Source organism: Erinaceus europaeus, chromosome 18, assembly GCF_950295315.1.
Source record: "Erinaceus europaeus chromosome 18, mEriEur2.1, whole genome shotgun sequence".
Lineage (NCBI taxonomy): Eukaryota > Metazoa > Chordata > Mammalia > Eulipotyphla > Erinaceidae > Erinaceus > Erinaceus europaeus.
In genome coordinates, this window is record NC_080179.1 from 78,048,310 (window position 1) to 78,067,662 (window position 19,353).

The following is a 19,353-nucleotide window of genomic DNA, read 5'->3' on the forward strand; positions in this document are numbered from 1 at the left end:
CTTATAGTGGTCTCTCAAGACTATTTCGATCTGTGAAAACATGTGTAAACAGAAACCAGTCAGGGTTGAAATTTCATTCTTACTCTGTATTTTTTCTGGTAATGAAAATAGCCTTAACAGCTGGGGAAATAGCATAATGGTTACGCAAAAAGACTTCCATGAATGAGACTCTGAGATCTCAACTTCAATACACAGCACCAGCATAAGCCAGTGCTGAGCAGTGCTCTGGTTAAAATAAACTTTAAGCAAACAAATAGCTTTAAGCAAGTAAAATGTTCCCTCCCTGGATATTTACTCCCTCTCTCAACTATTAGAATAGATTCATATCCTTAGTGATGTGTGTGTGTGTACACATGTGTAAGGAGCTCAACTAAGTAGGCATTTTGCTTTCCAGTTCTTTGCATGCTAGTAACTAAACTATACTATTCTTGTCAGGGCTTCACTGCCCTGAGCCTACTTATCAGATGGAGAGGGAGACACCCACAGCACCCAAGTTTCCTTCATTGCTGTAGTACTCCTGCATGGTACCATGGCCTTGAACCCAGGTCATGCACATGGCAGAGCAGACAAGCATCTTGCAGGCTCCTCAGCTATGCTTTTGTGGGAATGTAATATGTTAAGAAAATGTAAATCACGACAGTTATAAAATGTTCAGTGGCCTCAGTTGCCGTAGAATACACTTGATTGTGTTTATATAGTCACTTGGTGGATGAACTCAATTGCTTTTTCTTTTTGAAAATAATAGTAGTTTTTGACCTCAGTTCTGCATTCTGAATTCATAGTTCTAGCTGGACCACGCTTGTTTATAAGTCCCTTTAATAGTCCTTGTAGGTCTAATTTGGTAGTACTGAATTCTTTTAGCTGTTGTTTGCATAAAAAAAAAACTCGGGGCCAGGTGGTGGCGCACCTGGCTGAGCGCACATCTTACAACACTCAAGGACCCGGGTTGGAGCCCCCCGGTCTCCCCCTGCAGGGGGAAAGCTTGCGAGTGGTGAAGCAGGGCTGCAGGTGTCTCTCTGTCTCTCTCCCTCTCTATCACTCTCTTCCTCTAGGCTTCTGGCTGTCTCTAGCCAATAAATAAAGATAATAAAATTAAAAAAAAAAACACCTCTTCTTAGTGCCTTCCAACATGAGCAGTAACCTAGAAGGATAAAAATATTCATGAACGGAGGTGTTTTTCATGTACAACTTCAGTATGGCCTGCCAGTCCCTCCTGACCTTTAGAGTTTCTGTTGAGAAATCAGCTGACAGTCTTATGTGACTCTTAGACTTTATCAGTTTTATCTTTGTCTTTGATCTTTGCCATTTTCACTATTCTTTGAGCAAATTTTAGGTTTGGAGTAATTTATGACTGTTCTTGAAGATCTTTGAGTTTCCTAGTCCTGGAGGTATGTCTTACTTATTTGAGGAAATTCTCAGGTAAAACTTGTGTTCTTTCCTTCTCTTTTCTTCTCTTGCCTCCAGTGTTATAGCTGGGGCTTGGTACCGGCATTACGAATCCACTGCTCTTGGTGGCCAATTTTTCCATTTTATTGGGTAGGACAGAGAGAAACTGAGAGATGGGGGGAGGGAGATGGAGAAAGACAGACACCTGCAGACCTGCTTCGCCACTTGTGAAGCTTCCCCTGTAGGTGGAAAGCTGGGGGCTTGAATCCAGATGCTTGTTCGGGTGCTTGCGCTTAGTACTGTGTGCGTATAACTGGGTGCACCATCACCTGACCCCTTCAGATATATATATATATATATATATATATATATATATATATATATATATATATAAATTGTTGTAGTTAGTGATGTCATTGTTGTTGGATAGGACAGAGAGAAATGGAGAGAGGAGGGGAAGACAGAGAGGGGGAGAGAAAGACAGACACCTGCAGACCTGATTCGCCACTTGTGAAGCAACTCCCCTGCAGGTGGGGAGCCAGGGGCTCGAACCGGGGTCCTTACACCCGTCCTTGTGCTTTGCGCCCATGTGTGCTTAACCTGCTGCACTACCGCTCAACTCCCTTCAGATATTTCTTCAGGTAGAAACTCTATTCTGGGATTTCCCACCCCCTTTGTTATTGGTTTATTCAGTTTGTTTATCCAAGTTTGTTTCTAGGTTTTTTTCCATGTATGTTGTACTCTTTTTTTTTTTGACTCCAGGGTGATTGCTGGGGCTCAGTGCCTGCACTAGGAAGCCACTGCTCCTGGAGGCTATTTTCTTTTGTTGCCTTTGTTGCTTTATTGTTGTGGTGGTTATTATTGTTGTTGTTATTGTTGTCATTGTTGGACAGGGCAGAGAGAAATGGAGAGAGGAGGGGAAGACAGAGAGGGGGAGAGAAAGACAGACACCTGCAGACCTGCTTCACCGCCTGTGAAGCGACTCCCCTGCAGGTGGGGAGCCGGGGACTCGAACCGGGATTCTTTTGCCGGTCTTTAAGCTTTGCACCATGTGCACTTAACCCGCTGTGCTACCGCTCTACCCCCTATATCATATTCTTTTGCACGAACGTGTGTGCTCATGTGCGTTTGTGTGTGCATGTGTCGATAGTGATAGGAGTCCAACTTGCAGTGCAGCACATCTGTTCACACGTGGGTCCAGTGTCTCAGCTATGCATAGTAGGTGTCTATAAAACACTGTCCCCACCACCCTAGGTCCTTTTCTGCCATGGTTCACCAGCTCTCCAGTGTGTTCCCTGTTCCTCCCTTGCCTTCCTTTCAAGGCGCCACACCCAGTCCAGCTTTCACTTTATGTCGCTTTTATTTTCTTTGCTTCTTAATTCCCACCTATGAGTAGACTCATACAGTCTTGCCTTTTTTTAAATACTTTTTTTTAAAGTTTTTTAAATTTATGTATTTATTTCCCCTTTTGTTGTCCTTTTTCTTTTTCATTGTTGTAGTTATTGTTGTTATTGATGTTGTTGTTGTTGTATAGGACAGAGAGAAATGGAGAGAGGAGGGGAAGACAGACGGGTAGAGAAAGACAGACACCTGAAGACCTGCTTCACCGCCTGTGAAGCGACTCCCCTGCAGGTACGGAGCTGGGGGCTCGAACCAGGATCCTTTTGCCAGTCCTTGTGCTTTGCGCCACGTTGTAGAGATGACAGTTAACCCACGTCTGCAACCTTGGGAGAACCACAGTTGTTTACAGTGGAGGGTCTTGGACACAGAACTCTGGTGATGCGAGTACTGTGGAATTATACACCTGTTGACACGTAATTGTGTAAATCACTACTGAATCTCTAATTAAGAAAAAAGAAAGAAAGCAAGGATGAAAGGAAGGAAGAAAGAAAACCCAACCCAACCATATGTTGTCTGCAGAAGTCCCGCCTACGTCAACAGGACAAATAGAGACTCAAAATGAAAGGGTGGAAAGCTATCATACAAGCTAGAGGACCACAAGAAAGGGCAGGAACAGCTGTTCTCATATCTGACACAATAGACTTTAAAATAAATAAAGTAATTAAAGATAGGAATGGACACTACTTAATGTCAGAGGATAAGTCAATCAAGAAGACTTTACAGTTTTATCATCTATACCCAATGAGGGGTCATCTAAATACATCCAACATCTTCAGAAAGAACTACAGCAATCTATTAGTAGCAACACAGTAATAATAGTAGGAGACTTCAACACCCCACTCTCTATTGCAGCCACACAGTCACAGTAGGGGACTTCAACACCCCTCTCTCTCTAGCAGCCACACTGTCACAGTAGGGGACTTCAACACCCCACTCTCTGTAGCAGCCACACGATCACAGCAGGGGACTTCAACACCCCACTCTCTGTAGCAGACACACAGTCACAGCAGGGGACTTCAACACCCCACTCTCTATAGCAGACACACAGTCACAGTAGGGGACTTCAACACCCCACTCTCTATAGCAGACACACAGTCACAGTAGGGGACTTCAACACCCCACTCTCTATAGCAGACACACAGTCACAGTAGGGGACTTCAACACCCCACTCTCTATAGCAGACACACAGTCACAGCAGGGGACTTCAACACCCCACTCTCTATAGCAGACACACAGTCACAGTAGGGGACTTCAACACCCCACTCTCTATAGCAGCCACACTTCACAGCAGGCGACTTCAACACCCCACTCTCTATAGCAGCAGCCACACAATCACAGCAGGGAACTTCAACACCCCACTCTCTATAGCAGACACACAGTCACAGTAGGGAACTTCAACACCCCACTCTCTATAGCAGACACACAGTCACAGTAGGGGACTTCAACACCCCACTCTCTATAGCAGACACACAGTCACAGCAGGGGACTTCAACACCCCACTCTCTATAGCAGACACACAGTCACAGCAGGGGACTTCAACACCCCACTCTCTATAGCAGCCACACGGTCACAGCAGGCGACTTCAACACCCCACTCTCTATAGCAGCAACACAGTCACAGCAGGCGACTTCAACACCCCACTCTCTCAATGTACCGGTTCTCTAGGCAGAGAATTTATGAAGAAACTAGAATTACATGAAGAGATAGATAAGCTAGAACTTACTGGACATTTTCAGTCCTTTACCCCATGAATCTGGAATAGAATACACATTCTATTCAAGCACACATGAGCCAGTCTCAAGCACAGACTATACATTAGGCCACAAAGACAGCATCAGCAAATTCAAGAGCATTGAAATCATCCCAAGCATCTTCTCAGACCACAGTGGAATTAAATTAACACTTAACAGCAAAAATTAGTAAAAGTTCCAAAGTATGGAAACTCAGCAGTACACCGCTTAACAACTACTGGGTTAAAAGCAACTACTGGGTCAAAGAGGAAATTAAGGAAGAAATTAAAATGTTCCAAGAGTTTAATGAAAATGAAGACACAAGCTATCAAAATATTTGGGTTAATTTGGGTTAACAGTGTGTTAAGGCAATACTGAGAGGGAAATTCATAGCCATGCAAGCACACATTAGCAAACAAGAGAAAGCTCATATAAACAGCCTGACTACACACCTTAAGGTATCAGAAGAAAAAGAAGTTAGACAGGGCTGCCCATTATCAATGTTCTACATAGTGTTGGAAGTTCTTGCCATAACAGGCATGAGCAAGAAATCAAAGAGTTATAGATCGTAAGAGAAGAAGCCAAACTGTTCCTTTTTGTAGATGACATGACGGTGTATACCTAGAAAACCAAAAGAATCCAGCAGGAAGCTCCTGGAAATTATCAGGCAACATTGTAAGGAGTCCTGCTACAAAATTAACATGCAAAAGTTGGTGTTATTCATTTATGCTACATTAAGTCAGAAGAAGAAGAAATGCAGAAATCAGTCCCACTTATTTTACAAACAATAAAATATCTAGGAATAAATCTATCAAGAGAAGTGAAAGACTTGTATACTGAAAATTATGAGTCAGTATTCAAGGAAATGGAAAAGATACAAAAAGTGAAAGATATTCCATGTTCATGGACTGGAAGAATTAAAACCATCAAAATGAATATTCTACCCAGAGCCATGTATAAACTTAATGCAGTCTTCATCAAAGGCCCACCAGTTTTTCTAAAAAGGATAGAACAAAAGCTACTAAAGTTTATGGAATCACCAAGGGTCCTGAGGAAAAAAAAATAGAAGTGGAGGCATCACATGCCCAGATCTCAAACTATATTACAAAGCCATTGTAATAAAAAGTGCCTGGTACTGGAACAAAAATAGACACACTGACCAGTGCAGTAGAACTGAGAGCCCAGAAATAAACCCCCATACATATCGACATATTTTTTTTTTACAAGGAGACCCAAACTATTAAATGGAGAAAGGGGAATCTCTTCAACAAATGGTATTGGGAAAATTAGGTTGAAATGTGCAAAAGAGTGAAATTGAACCACTACATTTCATTGGACAGGAAAGTAAACAAAGTAAACTTAAAAAAAAAAAAGTAAACTCTCCATATGGATCAAGGACTTGGATGTTAGATCAGAAACTATATCAAACACTTACAGGAAAATAGCAGCAGCACCTTTTGCCATTTAAATTTTTTTTAATATTTATTTTATTTATTTATTCCCTTTTGTTGTCCTTGTTGGTTTTTTTTTATTGTTGTAGTTATTATTGTTGTTGTTGTTGGATAGGACAGAGAGAAATGGAGAGAGGAGGGGAAGACAGAGAGGGGCAGAGAAAGACAGACACCTGCAGACCTGCTTCACCGCCTGTGAAGCGACTCCCCTGCAGGTGGGGAGCCGGGGTTCGAACCAGGATCCTTGTGCTTTGCGCCACCTGCGCTTAACCCGCTACGCTACAGCCCGACTCCCTGCCATTTAAATTTTATTGGCATCTTCAGTGATACAAATCCAGTTGCAAGGAAGACTGAAACAAAAATAAACCAATGGGACTACATTGAATTGAAAAACTTTTACAGAGTAAAACAAAACAAAAAAAAAAAACCACCACCCAACGAGTCTCCTTACAGAATGGCAGATCTTTACGCATCAAAAAAAGCTAATAGCCAAGATGTGTAAAGAGTTCACCAAACGCTTGCTCGCTTGCTCGACCGCTCTTTCTTTTTCCTTTTTTTTAAATTTTTTTATATTTATTTATTTTCCCTTTTGTTGCCCTTGTTGTTTAAGTGTTGTGGTCTTGATGTTGTTGTTGTTGGACAGGACAGAGAGAAACGCAGAGAGGAGGAAGACAGAGAAGGGAAGAGAAAGACAGACACCTGCAGACCTGCTTCACCGCCTGGGAAGCGACTCCCCTGCAGGTGGGGAGCCGGGGGTCTTTTTCCCTTTTTTAAATACGGTGCTTTGTGATGAACCCAGGGTCTCACACATGCAGCCTCCCCCAATCAAGTGTTTTGCTCTGTTTTTTAGAGGAGAAACGAGTCAAGAGAAGAGGGAGAGACAAACAGAACATGATAGCTAGCGCTTCAGCACTAAGTAAGGGGCCTACCCTGGCACTATACATCTGGTGCGAGAGCTCAGATCAGGGCCTCACATAGAACAAGGCGTGTGCTTTACTGTGGCGCTATCCATGACCCTGCAATTTCAACCACGTCTTGATTTTGCTTGCTTTTTTCTATCTGTGAAACTGTACTCTCTCTTCCTTCCTTCCTTCCTTCCTTCCTTCCTTCCTTCCTTCCTCTCTCTCTCTCTGTCTTTCTTTTTTACAACCTGCTATGTTTGATAGAGGTAGAGGGAGTGAGCAAGTGTGAGAGAAATATACAGACAGGGACTCACAAAGAGCCTTAATATTGGGGGCTTAAAGGACCTACATCTGGCCTCAAATAGCTGCAGTGTAGATAACTTTTGGAGTTCTGTTTCCTTATAAGTGAGATGTTTGGACTAGATTATCATTAAACTGCCTGGAATTTCACACTGTAGGGGTTTGAAATAGGTTTTTTCTTATATTCTGCAGATGTTTCCTGTGGGTTAAAGTAGAATATAAATAGGCCAAATTTTTGATGATGTAGTTGAAGCTGAAACTTAAAAACCTGCAATTTCACAATCAAGTTTTATGACAATTAGTATTAAGTTCCTGTTTCTTCCTTCATAAATGAAAGCTCAAAAAATGCTGAAGAAAGTAATTTTAATCAACTGACTCTGGGGTCTGTCAGTCTTTGATATTTAGAAGAACCAACTCTGGGGACTGAGAGTTAACATAGAGACTAAGAGTTCACATAGAAAGCCAAACAAATTGTTGACCAATCATGGACCTAAAGGCTGGAATGGTGCAGATGAAGTGTTCTTAACCCACTCTTGGATGGATATAACTATATCATTTAAACCAAGTCTTTTGTAATATCTAGTAAACTGTCTACCTAAAGAAATCTTCTGCTGTAAAGTAAGCACACACCATAGGAGCTCTCTTCTGGCTAGCCTTTGCATTTAGGAGGGTTTACTAGCTTTTACCCATATGAAAGTTTACTAGCTTCTACCCACTTACCCTAACGTTAGCTACTTAACTACACAACGTCTATATTCATCATAGATACCTGTAAGGGAAGCAGGGGGTAAGCGATAGGGCCTTTTTATATTTAGGTGGAAACCACAGTCTTCCACTCATTCTATAAGTCACCCATAGTTCTGGTTATTGGTCTGAGTCCAACTAATTGAGAAGCTGCAGTGGTGACAAATAGCTTTTTTTCTGAAAGCCTCTTAGTGAATACAGCTGCTTCTGCTCCTAGGTCATTTTTAGTCTCGTTACACTTACTTCCATAATTGTTGTTACTATGTACTTGCCCTGGGGATCTCTTTTTATTGTCTCCAGGTAGTATTTGTGTATGTCCAATATAGCAAATAAGTCCTCAGACTACCAATGTAATTGAAAACAAAAAGGATGAATAGCTTCAGTTTGGTCTAGGACTTTCCACTCTGCAGGCAAATCCAGCCTGCCTGGACCTTGTCAGCCAGCAGGCTTGACTTTGCCTCTGCCACCTGTGGTGAAGTACTGTGGCTGTTAAACCTTTGTTATGTTGACATTTATCTTCCCTGTGGGCTGTGTGACTTGAATCAATCACAGGGCTTTTTAACTATGAGAAGGTTTTTGGTTTATTTTTTTTAATTTTTTTTTTTAGCTTAACTCTCAAGGTGACCAAGAGATAAAACAGAGCAGAGGATAGATAGCACAGTGGCTATGCAGAGACTCTTATGCCTGAGGGTCCAAAGTCCCAGGCTAAGCTCGGACCCTGAAGAAACCCCAGCTGCTCCTCTCTGTTGAGTCCTCATGTGATTCTTCCCTGTTCTTCCGAGCCTATCAGCAGAGCCTGCCTCCATGGGTGGCCAACACTATATCGTTTCTTCTCCAAAACAGAAGATTCCGGGTGCATCTGGGTGACAAGTCTAGCAGATGGAGACTTGTCTCAAGTGGCCTCCCCCAGGGCTCTGTTTAATATTTACATCAATAACCTCCCAGAAACTTCAAGGAAGTTCATCTACGCCGATGACATCTGCTGTGCAACTCAGGCATCCAAGTTCGACATCCTCGAGGAAACACTCACGAAAGGCATGTCTCTGATATCTGATTACTGTAAAAAATGGTGACTAATCCCTAGCACTGCTAAAACGGTATCATCTGTTTTCCATCTACACCATGCGTCGGCCTCGAGTGAGCTTAATGTGCAGCTTGGCGGTACGAGAATCCGGCATGAAGCCCAGCCAGTCTGTCTTGGCGTTACTCTCGATCGCACTCTGTCATTTCACAAACATCTCATAAAGACTGCAGCAAAGGTGGGCGCGAGGAATCACATCATTGCAAGACTGGCCAGCTCCTCATGGGGCGTGAGCGCTTCCACACTGCGATCACCCTCTCTGGCATTATGCTATTCCACTGCAGAATACTGTGCCCCAGTATGGTTCCGTAGCCCCCATGTCCACTTGGTCGATTCCAAATTATATTCCTACATGAGGATCATTTTTGGAACCATCCGTTCCACCCCGGTCCCATGGCTGCCAGTTCTTAGCAACATCGCCCCGCCAGATATTCGTCGGGATGTGGCATCATCTAAGTTCATTTCCCACGTCTACACTCGACCGGACCTGCCAATCTACGCGGATATCTTCGCCCACCCTGTCCAACGCTTGACATCTCATCACCCAATCTGGTCCCCTACGCCTGCACTGAACTTCTCTGTTCCAGACTCTTGGAAACAGAGTTGGCAGTCAGCTGAGGTAAAGAACAAACACCTCATCACAGACCCCTGTAAGCGTCCACCCGGCTTTGACCTGGCACGTTATGATCGGGCCCTCCTCAATCGCTATCGAACAGGCCATGGCCGGTGCGCCGCTATGTTCCATCGCTGGGGAGCCAGAGACGACCCGAACTGCCCCTGTGGCTGCAGACAGACTATGACCCACATAGTCAACGACTGCCACCTCTCCAGATTCAAAGGAGGTCTCGAAACTTGACATCAGGCTCAACCTGACGCTGTTGACTGGCTGCGGAAGAAGGGCAAACGCTAGAAGAAGAAGAAGGAGAGCTATGCGAAAAGGCTCCACTCAACATCCACACTCTGGGTCACTGTGAGGGTAGATTTTATCCTGAGTCACTGGCCAGTTCTGTGCCATTCCTTGATGTCAGTAAGGGTCCCTGTTGCTGTTCCCGCCATTGAGAGGGCAACAGCACAGGAGACTTAGAACCCACCCACTGTTGTGAATTAGTGAGCCTTAGGTGGTTTTGTCCCTTTTTTAAACAGTGTTTGTTGCTAAACTCAAACCTGGTAGTGGTATGTCTCAGCTGGCAAACTCCCGGACCACCACTAGTAGTTCCTGAGTAAGGTCTTCTGACTCTAGGAATCTTCCTCCAGCTCCTTTGTGTCCATGAGCCACACGTGTTTTATTCACCTGTGGCTTGGTGAGTTCTGGTTGTAAATTGTTGAATCTTCAGGTGATAATCGTTGCCCTTGGTAGTTGATTGGGGAGAGCAAAACCTCAACCTGTTTTGCTGTGACCAGATCAATCCTTATATAAATCATTGCCAATTTCTTTCCATATCTCAACCAATAAAGCTCCGTGTTTGGAAAGATTTGTGGAGACAGCTTTAACTACATATAACAACTGATGTAATTCTTGGCTTGGGCACTGAATTTTACTTATCTGCCTTTAAAGTCTTTTTGTCTGAGGTGAAAATTCTCTTTCTTAGAATGTAAAATTCCCATAGTGAGTTTCAGAAGGGGTAAAAGTAGAAGAAAGCTTAAAATTAAACGTAGACCACTTACCAGGAATTAGCATAGGCTGGTTGGGTACCCGATCACTTTTGAGGGTCTAGAAGTGTAGGTTTAAAGTTAAGCAGGAAAAAACACCAGGCAAAAAACGTGGAGGTAAAAAAAAAAAAAAATTCGGCATGTGTGGTAGATTTAAAGTCAAACCCAAACTGCGGAGCGCAGAAACACTGTGGATCAGAAAGATGCAACACGCATGGATGATTTAAAGTTGAATCAAAACCGAAGCGGGCAAAAATGAAGTGGGTCAAAAAGATGCAACAGGGGAGTCGGGCGCTAGCGCAGCAGGTTAAGCGCACGTGGTGCAAAGTGCAAGGACCGGCCTAAGGATCCTGGTTCGAGCCCCCGGCTCCCCACCTGCAGGGGAGTCGCTTCTCAGGCGGTGAAGCAGGTCTGCAGGTGTCTGTCTTTCTCTCCCCCTCTCTGTCTTCCCCTCCTCTCTCCACTTCTCTCTCCTATCCAACAACGAACAACATCAACAACAACAATAATAAGTACAACTATGAAAAACAACAAGGGCAACAAAGGGGAAAATAAATGAAAAAAAAAAAAGATGCAACTCGTGGGCAACTTAAAGTCAAACCACATGGGTGGGGTAAAAATGTGACACGTTTGGGTGTCATCTATAGTCATTAAAACATAGACAACTTGGGCATGGCTTGTCGTGGGGTTTCAGACAAGCCAAGGTTTATTCACATCGCAGTTATTTAACTTACCCTGCACAGTAGGCAATGGGGCAGAGACACTGGCCAGGCATTATGGCCGGGACCAGCAGCTGCAGAACTCACCAGCGAAATGACGCTGCAGCAGAGGCAGCAGTAGGTGCAGTCTCCCCCTGCTGCATACTGATGGCTGGACTCTAAGTCAGTGTCCTGGGACAAGCCCACGTGGAGCCCGGGTGGCCGCACAACTAGCTTCTGCACAGGTGGGCTGGGGTGTGTCAAGGACCCGCTGCTGCCTGGAACCTAGCCCATTCAACTCAGGGACACTCTGTTTATATTGTGCTCTAAATTGGGAGCAAGTGTTGGCAATGCAAAGAAAGTGTGAGTTGCTTTGTTTAATTTGGCAACTTTGGTCACATCAGGAGAAAGAGGTTCACTGGGATTATGTTTGTTTTTCCGTATATTTTTATATATTTTATATATTTTTCCTAAGCATTTCAAAGTCCGAGATTGTCCTGGGTTTGAATCCAGCCTCTGTCATTTGCTAGCTGAATGATGCAGTAGTCAATTAAACTTCTTTCAGACTGTAGATTGAGGAATTTATTTATTAATGACAGTTATAAAGATATTGCACCAATTATGTAAAAGAATGTACAGTTTCCTTTATTCTAATTAAATAACGGGGAAAAGCTTGCAGCAAAGATTAATGTGATTTCTTTCTTTACTGGTGATTGTTGCTTTGCCCTGCTTATTTATCTAGTCTTAAGAAAATTCTCCTCAAATATCACCTGCTTTTTAAAAAATATTTATTTATTCCCTTTTGTTGCCCTTGTTTTATTGATGTCTTTGTTGTTGGATAGGACAGAGAGAAATGGAGAGAGGAGGGGAAGACAGAGGGGGAGAGAAAGACAGACACCTGCAGACCTGCTTCACCGCCTGGGAAGCGACTCTCCTGCAGGTGGGGATCCTTATGCCGGTCACATGTGCTTAACCCGCTGCGTTACCGCCAGACTCCCCAAATATCACCTGTTAACTGCATATAGAAAGAGTACAGTTTTCCTTATGCTCATATTAAGACTATATCAGGTAAGACCTTGTTCCAGAAATAATCATTATAGGACTGCTAAAGAACTGTAGTCTCTAAAACTGTTCATTCCAAAGTCTGCCATCAAACAAAATTCTAGAGTGAAAGGTTATGTAGTTTTGCTACTTGGTGGAGACAGATTATATCCATTAATTTTCATAGTGTTTTCTTCATAAATGTAGAGTAATTTCAGGGCCTCGTAGAAGCCAATTTAAAGTCTGTTTTATTTTATTTTAAAGGTTAACCTTTTTTTTTTTTCCAGCGCACTGACCAGCTTTGGTTTATGGTGGAATGAGAGATTGATTGAATCTAGGACTTAGAATTTCTTTGCATATTCTTTATGATATCTACCCCCCGCCCCTCAGTTTCATTTTAAACCATGCACTTTTCACAGTAAATGCAAAATAAGTTGAAGGAGTACAAATTTTAGAAACCATAGCTCAATCCTATCATATTTTGTTCATGATGTAAATGGAAATAAGTGGTCTGGGAGGTGACACCACGCATAGAGTATTGAACTCTCAGGCGTGATGTCCTGAGTTCAATCCCCTGCATCACATGTGCCACAGTGATGCTGTGGCCCTTCTTCCTCTCTTCCTTTCTTATTAATAAATAATAAATTGGGGGCTGGGCAGTAGTGCAGCAGGTTAAGTGCACATGGTGCAAAGCGCAGGGGCTGGATTAAGGATCCCAGTTCGAGCCCCTGGCTCCCCACCTGCAGGGGAGTCGTTTTATAGGCAGTGAAGCAGGTCTGCAGGTGTCTGTCTTTCTCAGCCCCTCTCTGTCTTCCCCTCCTCTCTCGATTTCTCTCTGTCCTATCCAACAACAACAGCTATAATAATAACAAAAATGACTACAACATGGGCAGCAAAATGGGAAAAATGGTTTCCAGGAGCAGTGGATTCGTAGTGCAGGCACTGAGCCCCAGCAATAACCCTGAAGGCCAAATAAATAAATTAATTAAATAAATAAATAATAAATTATAAGAATATTGAAAGTAAATTTATAATAGCGATTCATTGATCATTATTTTAGTCTTTGGCATTCTCAGATTTTTTTTTTCCTATTAGTCCTAAATGCATTTTTAACGTGGCCAGGTTCTGTGACTAGCACTAGCTGGAATACTGCAAGATGGAGAGCAGCCTGACTGGCTTGGTGTTGACACATTGCCTTCTATGAGACATCTGTTAGTCTCACTTGGTGATGTGGACCAGTATCATAACCTGACTATTCCTATTATAACACTAAGAGAAGTAAGGTATAGTGGAAAGAATTTATAGTTGTTTTTTTTTTTTTTTTTTTTTTTTGCAGTAGACATAGATTTCAACTCCAGCTCTAGCAATACCAATATATAAAATATAATATAAAAGATTTTAAGGTTTAAGCCTCAGTATTAGGATGGATTAGTAATGGGGCAATGCTGATGGCAATGGAATAAAATTGTACACATAATATATACATAAATGTGACTAGGGAAATAGTGCAGTAGGTAAAATACTGGATTTCTCGAGCATGAGAACTCAAGTTTGATCCCCAGTATCATCTGTCCCAGAATGATGCTCTGGTTCTCTCTGTCTTGTACACAAAATTATACACATACACGTGTGGGTTTTGTAGTCCTCCACCAACTTAGAGAAAGAACATGGAGGTACGACTTCACCTTCATCAAGTTCCAAGAAGCAAGGATGAGTTCCTCTTAGCTCAGCATCGTTGTCTGAAAGTGTAGCAAGGGCACAGGCCATGTCTGCTCTTTGCTTCAAACCTTACCCAGGATTCGTTCCTCTAGGCCTTTTCTCTTTCACCCATTTGGTTTGGCTTTGGCTTAGCCTTTGTCCCATCTGTTTCTTCCTTTTGCTGCTTCAAAGGGAAGTGGTGGTTGTGGTGCTTCTTTGCCTCAGTTTGTAGTAGGTTGGGAGTGGAGACGGAACCTCTGTCCTACTCTCAACGTATGAATTATGCCGGGAAGGAGGCATGAGTAATGACATCCCTTACTTGCCCACTCCCTGCATCTCTGCTCTGACTCATTTTCATTCTAGCACACCAGGATTCACATGAAACTTAGCTATCTTTGTATTTCATTTTATTTATTGGGGGATTAGTGATCTACAGTTGACAGTAAATACAGTAGTTTGTACATGCATAACATTTCTCAGGTTTTCCACATAACAATACAACCCCTACTGGGCCCTCTGAACTCTCCCCCCACCCACGCACCTCAGTCTTTTACTTACACCAACTCCAGTCCCAATTCTGCTTAGAGTTTTCTCTTCGGATCTTGTTTTCCAACTTCGGCCTGAGAGTGAGATCATCCCATATTCATCCTTCTGTTTCTGACTTATTTCACTTAACATGATTTCTTCAAGCTCCATCCAAGATGGGCTGAAAATGGTGAAGTCACCATTTTTAATAGCTGAGTAGTATTCCATTGTGTATATAGACCACAACTTCTTCAGCCCTCATCTGTTGTTGGACACCTGGGTGGCTTCCAGGTTTTGGCTATTACAAATTGTGCTGCTATGAACACAGGTGCACACAGATCTTTTTGGATGGGTGTGTTGGGTTCCTTAGGATCTATCCCCAGGAGAGGAATTGCAGGGTCATAGGGTGGGTCCATTTCTAGCCTCTGAGAGTTCTCCAGACTGCTCTCCACAGAGGTTGGACCCATTGACATTCCCACCAGCAGTACAGGAAGGTTCCTTTGTCCCCACACCCTCTCCAGCATTTGCTGATGCTATCTTTTCTGATGTATGGCATTCTCACAGGAGTGAAGTGGTATCTCGTTGTTGTCTTTATTTGCATTTCTCTGACAATCAGAGACTTGGAGCGTTTTTTCATGTTTGTCGGCCTTTTGGATCTCCTCTGTTGTGAATATTCTGTTCGTGTCCTCTCCCCATTTTTGGATGGGGTTATTTGTTTCCTTGCTGAGTTTGATGAGCTCTTTATATACTTTTGTTATTAGCTTCTTATCTTATGTATGGCATGTAAAGGTCTTCTCCCATTCTGTGAGGAGTCTCTTGGTTTGGGTAGTGGTTTCTTTTGCTATGCAGAAGCTTTTTAATTTGATGTAGTCCCATAGGTTTATACTTGCCTTAGTCTTCTTTGTAATTGGATTCGTTTCCTTGAAGATGTCTTTAAAATTTATGCAGAAAAGAGTTTTGCCAATATTTTCCTCTAAGTGTCTGATATTTTCTTTTTTTAAAAAATTTTTTATTATATTTATTTATTTTCCCTTTTGTTGCCCTTGTTTTTATTGTTGCTGTTGTTATTGATGTTTTCATTGTTGGATAGAAAGAAATGAGAGAAATGGAGAGAGGAGGGGGAGAGACAGACAGACACCTGCAGACCTGCGTCACCGCCTGTGAAGGGACTCCCCTGCAGGTGGGGAGCCAGGGGTTCGAACTGGGATCCTTATGCCAGTTCTTGCGCTTTGCGCCACGTGCGCTTAACCCGCTGTGCTACCGCCTGACTACCATATCTGATATTTTCTGGTTTGACATCCAAGTCCTTGATCCACTTGCAATTTACTTTTGTGTTTGGTGAAATATAGTGGTTCAGTTTCATTCTTCTGCATGTTTCAACCCATTATTTCCAACACCACTTGTTGAAGAGACTCTGCTTTCCCCATGTAATTAATTTTATTGCCCTTGTTGTTTTTCATTGTTGTAGTTATTATTGTTGTTGTTATTGATGTCATCGTTGTTGGATAGGACAGAGAGAAATGGAGAGAGAAGGGGAAGACAGAGAGGGGGAGAGAAAGACAGACACCTGCAGACCTGCTTCACCGCCTATGAAGCGACTCCCCTGCAGGTGGGGAGCCGGGGGCTCGAACCGGGATCCTTAAGCTGGTCCTTGCGCTTTGTGCCTTGTGCACTTAACCTAGTGCACTACCACCCAACTCCCTATGCTGTCTTTTTATTTGCTTGCTTGCTTTATTTATTTATTATTTACTGCCTCCAGGATTATTGCTGGGTCTCAGTGCCTGCACTACAAATCAACTGCTCCTAGAGGCCATTTTCCCCATTTTTTTGCCCTTGTTGTTATTATTATTACCATTGCCATTGTTGTTTGGTATGACAGAGAGAAATCAAGAGAGGAGGGGAGACAGAGGGGGATAAAAAGACAAACACCTGCAGACCTGCTTCACCACCCATAAAGTGACCCCCCCTGCAGGTGGGGAGTGGGGGCCTGTTTCATTTACTGACTCACTGCAGACTATTGTGCACTTTTGCCTTAAGTTATATATTTTGCCCCAATTTATGGATACATGTGAACATATGCCCTATCTCATGGGACCTCGTCTATATCCAGGTTTTGGGACTTTGTTAGGAAGTGTACCACCCAAAATGGAATTAAAGAGTCCTATGAGAAAGGAAAGGTCTCACCCGAGTAAGGAGGCTGAAGGGTTGACATTCCACACCTGACGTCTCTGGACACAGTCTGAAGTGAAGCATGCCGAGGTGGTACTCATTGCATTGATTAGGTTGGAATCAGCAGATGTAATATCACTTTGTATGAACTGAGAAAAGCAGGCAAGAAAGTGAGCCCCACCTAGAGGTTCCAGGACTCGGGGAACTATGGGCTTTATAGAGGAAGTGGGAGTTTGGGCTGTCCTGGGGCTCTCCGTCTCCCTGGACACTGGCAGTGGAAACTGGGAGAAGCCCTTGGGGGCCCTGGGGAGGGGAGCTGGTGATGAGGGTGAAGTGTGCAGAGAGAAAGGAAGGGAACCCATAACCAGTCAGTCAGCTCCGGAGAAGCCTCTTAGGACGACTCGTTTATTAAGGGATATGAGCAAGTAAATATACCCATAACTCAGAGAGATGGTTGAGGTAATCATTAACCCATACGCAATGCACGGTTCCGTCTTCACCTACAGAGTACTTGATCACAACTAGAAAGTTACCGTAGAAGGTCTGGTCATGAGCTCACCATGCATAGGTAGGTATTTTTCCCTCAGGGCCAATTACAAGCACCTCCAGGCAGGGGGGAAGGGAGCGGTTGAGCAAAGCCAGGATATTTGTGGTGGGTTTCAAATTGGCCCTACACAGTAATTTATAGCCTTTGCTCAAAAGGGATGGGGTAGCATGTACAGGAAAGTTCCCAGTCTGAACAAGTCCATCATCATAAGTTCATGAGGTCAGGAGGGACCTGCCTACCGCACCCCCCAGGAAAAGGGGGTGAACTTAGGGTCAACCTGCTCAGACTCTCCTGGAAATAATGGCCTGGACTTCCCAGACAGTGGGCTCTTTCCCGACATGGGAGGTTCCTGCTGTCTTAAGGTTTAAGAAGGCAATAGATAGTTATTGCTATAACCAAATTAATTGACAATTGGGTTAATTTTGAAAATCCCATTGTTAGGATTTGCTGTATCATACAAGACCTCACCATAATTCGTGTCCTTTGACGTTACTTATTTATATATAGCTGTATCTTATAAAGTAACATCACCCATTGCTTCTGTCCTCCCTGGTCTAAGCTTTTATGAGAGTTAACATTTCAAAGAGCAAGTCATTATTAGAAATGTATTAACAATTTGAGCCCACTGTTAAAATTCAGTCTGATTACCAATTTGAAGTCTTACATGCTTAGTCTGAAGGAATATATACTCAACCTTTGCTCTGTGCATTAAAGAGTTTGAGACATTCAATCAATTTTTCCCTCTCATATTAATCAAATAGTGACATGTGAGGCTACACCATTCCCACCACCAAAGGACTGTGAAGCTGAGCATGTACTCTCACCCTCCACCCAGAGAGTTTTACTTTGCTGCCCTTCTCCAAACTCAGATTCTGCTTTGAGTTTCCCTTTCTGCTCTTCTTTGTCAGCTTCTGTTGATGAGTGGGATCATCCCATACTCGTCTTTGTCTTTCTGACTTAGCTCACTTAACATAATTCCTTCTAGCTCCATCCAAAATGGGTCAGAGAAGGTAGGTTCATTGTTCTTAACAGCTGCATAGTATTCCATTGTGTATATATACCACAGCTTTCTCAGCCGCTCATCTGTTGCTGGGCACCTGGTTTGCTTCCAGCTTTTAGCTATTATGAATTGTGCTGCTATGAACATACGTGTACCCAGATCTTTTTGGTTGGGTGTTATAGAGTCCTTAGGATATATCCCTAGGAGAGAAATTACTGGGTCATATGGAAGGTCTATGTCTAGCCTTGTGAGAGTTCTCCAGACTGCTCTCCACAGAGGCTGGACCAATTTACATTCCCACCAGCAGTGTAGGAGGGTTCCTCTGTCCCCACAGCCTCTCCAGCATTTGTTGCTGCTGTCCTTTTGATGTATGACATTCTCACAGGGGTGAGGTGGTATCTCAATGTTGTCTTTATTTGCATTTCTCTGACAATCAGTGACCTGGAGCAATTTTTCATGATAAGAGACAAGCACAAAGAATGATAATAATAATAAGAGTAAAATTAAATAAAAATCCCTGACAGTCAGTCTGCAGATTGAACCAGTACAGATTGGCTCCACCACAGCCTTGTCTCCTTCCTAAACCAAGCTAAAAATAATCAATTACAAGAGGTAAACTATCAGGCATACTCAAGCCTTAGTGGAGAAACACAGGCACTTTACCCCAGGCAAAACCCAGCCCTGACTGGTCAGGTATCTCTGACTCAGAACTCCAGCTCCCTTCAATGTCCTTTGAATGACACTCTTGAATGATGCCTCTGCTGATCCAGGAATCTTGATAAGGAAATTATCTACACAGGAGTCTATCCAGGAGTAGCTGGTGTGGAGGTTGGGAACTAGCAAAACAGAAAACTCCAAGCCAGTCTCCCTGTTTCTTTTCTTCTTTTTGGCCTCTGTTTGCCAGCCCAGTATGGATTATAGGAGTCTTCTTCAGTCTGTCTGCCCACCCAGTGCTCTATCCCACTACTGACCCAGACCGCCTACCCTCACCCCAGCTTCCCAGTTTTGAAGCAGCCTCTAAGGCCAGGCG

The 19,353-nt window shown here is 43.3% G+C and overlaps 1 protein-coding gene across 4 annotated transcripts in view; it reads left to right on the forward strand.

Moving 5' to 3' along the window:
- MYO5A (myosin VA) overlaps positions 1-19,353 on the forward strand; it is a 194,425-nt gene that overhangs the window by 37,628 nt on the left and 137,444 nt on the right. The window lies entirely within an intron of this gene.